Source organism: Primulina eburnea, chromosome 1 (genome assembly GCF_022965805.1).
Source record: "Primulina eburnea isolate SZY01 chromosome 1, ASM2296580v1, whole genome shotgun sequence".
Taxonomy (NCBI): Eukaryota; Viridiplantae; Streptophyta; class Magnoliopsida; order Lamiales; family Gesneriaceae; genus Primulina; species Primulina eburnea.
The window spans coordinates 54,914,087-54,917,131 of NC_133101.1; the positions used below are offsets into that span (position 1 = coordinate 54,914,087).

At 41.7% G+C, this 3,045-nt stretch overlaps 1 non-coding gene across 1 annotated transcript; it reads left to right on the forward strand.

The window, feature by feature from the left end:
- The first annotated feature begins 2,700 nt into the window (after positions 1-2,700).
- On the forward strand, positions 2,701-2,807 carry LOC140815251 (small nucleolar RNA R71). Its single transcript, XR_012114310.1, has one exon. It is a non-coding gene; the product is annotated as a small nucleolar RNA R71 (small nucleolar RNA).
- The last annotated feature ends 238 nt before the right edge of the window (positions 2,808-3,045 follow it).

Here is a 3,045-nt window from a genome sequence, read left to right on the forward strand (position 1 = left end):
CTTGGCTTTGTCGACCTCCATTCCATTTTCTGACACCTTGTGCCCTAACACAATCCCCTCTTGCACCATGAAATGACACTTCTCCCAATTTAACACCAAATTGCTCTCTTCACATCTAATAAGCACCAAGTTCAAATTTTCTAGACATTCATTAAACGAAGAGCCAAAAATGGAGAAGTCATCCATAAAAACTTCAAGAAAATTCTCAATCATGTCATGAAAAATAGCGGTCATGCATCTTTGAAATGTAGCAGGTGCATTGCATAGACCAAAGGCATACGTCTAAACGCAAAAGTACCATAAGGGCAAGTGAAAGTAGTTTTCTCTTGGTCCTCAGGTGCAATTGTGATTTGATTGTATCCCGAATATCCATCCAAAAAACAGTAAAATTCATGACCGGCTAATCGTTCAATCATTTGATCAATAAATGGCAAGGGGAAGTGATCTTTACGGGTTGCATCATTTAATTTCCTATAATCCATGCACACACGCCAACCCGTAACAGTTCTAGTGGGAATCAACTCATTTTTTTCATTGGTAATAACAGTAATCCCACCCTTTTTAGGCACACATTGCACAGGACTTACCCACGCACTATCAGAGATAGGATAGATAATACCTGCATCCAGAAGTTTGATCGTTTCAGCTTTTACGACCTCCTGCATCTTTGGATTGAGTCTCCTTTGAGGTTGTGCTAGAGGTGAGTATTTATCCTCCATCAGAATTTTGTGCATGCAGATCGAAGGACTTATCCCCTTGATGTCCGCAACTTTCCAAGCGAATGCTCCTCTATGCTCCTTAAGGACTTCTAAGAGCTTACTCTCCATATCATCTGTCAAAGAAGAAGAAATAATAACAGGCAGTTTATTATTTTCTCCTAGATATACGTACTTGAGATGTGGAGGTAGTGGTTTGAGCTCCAAAGTAGGTGGCTCCTCTAGGCTCGACTTTTGAGGCATTAAATCTTTTCTGTCTCCCAATTCCTCTAGTCGAAGCCTCACTTGCTTTCTCTAAGGTGGAATGGCATTCAAGTGAGCTACCATCTCCATCTTTTCCTCGTCTAACTCGTCCTCCTGCTTTTCCGTAGTGAGAGTGGCCTCCAATGGTTCTTGCAATCCATCCTGCACAAAATCACAAACGAGAGAATCTAAGACATCAACACGAAAACAACTATCATTGTGCATTGTGTGCTTGAGAGTATTAAAGACATCAAAAATAATTTCTTCTTCTCCAACTCTCAGTCTCAATTTTCCCTCGTCAACATCAATCAGTGCTTTCCCTGTAGCCAGAAATGGTCTCCCTAGGATTAAAGGCATCTCTAAATCTTCCTCCATGTCAAGTACTACAAAATCTGCAGGAAAAATAAACTTATCCACTTTCACCAAGACATCTTCGATAATCCCACGTGGATACTTGACAGATCTGTCAGCCAGCTGCAATGACATCCTAGTTGGCTTGGGTTCACCCAATCCCAGTCTCCTAAACACAGAATAGGGCATCAAGTTAATACTCGCACCAAGATCACATAGAGCTTTATGAAAATTAATATCACCAATAATGCAAGGTATAGAGAAACTCCCTGGATCTTTTTGCTTTGGAGGCATCTTGTTTTGAACTAAAGCGGAGCAATTTTCAGTCAAGTTCACAGTCATATGATCTTCTAGCTTCCGCTTATTCGCCAAGATATCTTTCAAAAATTTTGCATAACTTGGCATATTCAATAAGGCATCAGCAAAAGGAATGTTAATATGCAGTTTTTTGAATACCTCAAGAAATTTACCAAATTGTGCATCTAACTTAGCTTTCTTCATTGCTGCGGGGAAAGGTGGAGGGATAACAATTTTATTCGGTGCAGTAGGTGTAAATGTAGAGTTAGAAGACTTACCTCCTTGATGTTCCACCTCATCCTCACCATGCTTGGTCCTTTCCTCATTAGACTCGAGTGCTCTTCCACTACGCAATTCCACAGCTTTCACTTGCTCTCTCGGGTTAGTCTCCGTGTTGCTTGGCAAAGTTCCTTGCTCCCTATTAGCAATTAACTTAGCCAACTGCCCAATTTGATTCTCTAACCCCTTTATGGATGCATCTTGATTCTGAAATCTCGTCTCGGTTGCTGAAATAAATTTAGTCATCATTTGCTCTAAATTTGACTTCTCCTCCCTAGGCGGTTCTGGCTTGAATCCTTGGTGCATCCCATGTGGTGGACCTCTTTGTTGGCGGTTTTGGTTGTTTTGACCTCCCCACGAAAAGTTTGGGTGATTCCTCCATCCCGGATTATAAGAGTTTGAATAAGGGTCATTTCTAGGACAATTCTGGAATCCCACGTGTTTTGCTCCCTCAGGCACATAGAATGGATTGCCATCTTGGCAATCCTGCACGTCATGCTCACCTCCACACTTATCACAGAAAATCTCTTGCAGACGCATAGCCGATCCACTCGCACTCATCCCATCAATATTTCTGTTCAAAGCCTCTAACTGTGCTGACACCGCAGACAAATCAGTAACTTGATTAACTCCAGCACCTCGTTTCTGCCTATCGGAATGAGGATGATAGCTACTAGCAGCCATCTCCTCCAATAATTCATATCCTTCCTCAGCCGTTTTTCTCAGCAAGTTACCACAGGCAGCAGCATCTATCATGGTACGGTTAGGAGTAAGCAGACCGTAGTAAAAAGTTTGAACAACTAACCCAAGAGGTAGCTCATGGTGTGGACATCTCCTCAATAAATCCTTGTATCGCTCCCACGCCTCGTAAAGTGACTCAAGCTCATATTGAGCAAAAGTAGTAATGTCGGCTCTCAGCTTCATAGTCTTCGACGAAGGAAAGTACTTGATCAGGAATGCCTTCGCCATATCCTCCCATGTAGTGATAGACCCTACAGACAAACAGTTTAACCACGCCTTAGCTTTATCTCTTAGTGAAAATGGAAATAAACGCAAACGAACAGCATCATCAGACACAACATTAAACTTAAAAGTATCGCAAATTTCAAGAAAATCAGCTATATGAGAATTAGGGTCGTCAAGTGCACTTCCCCCAAAT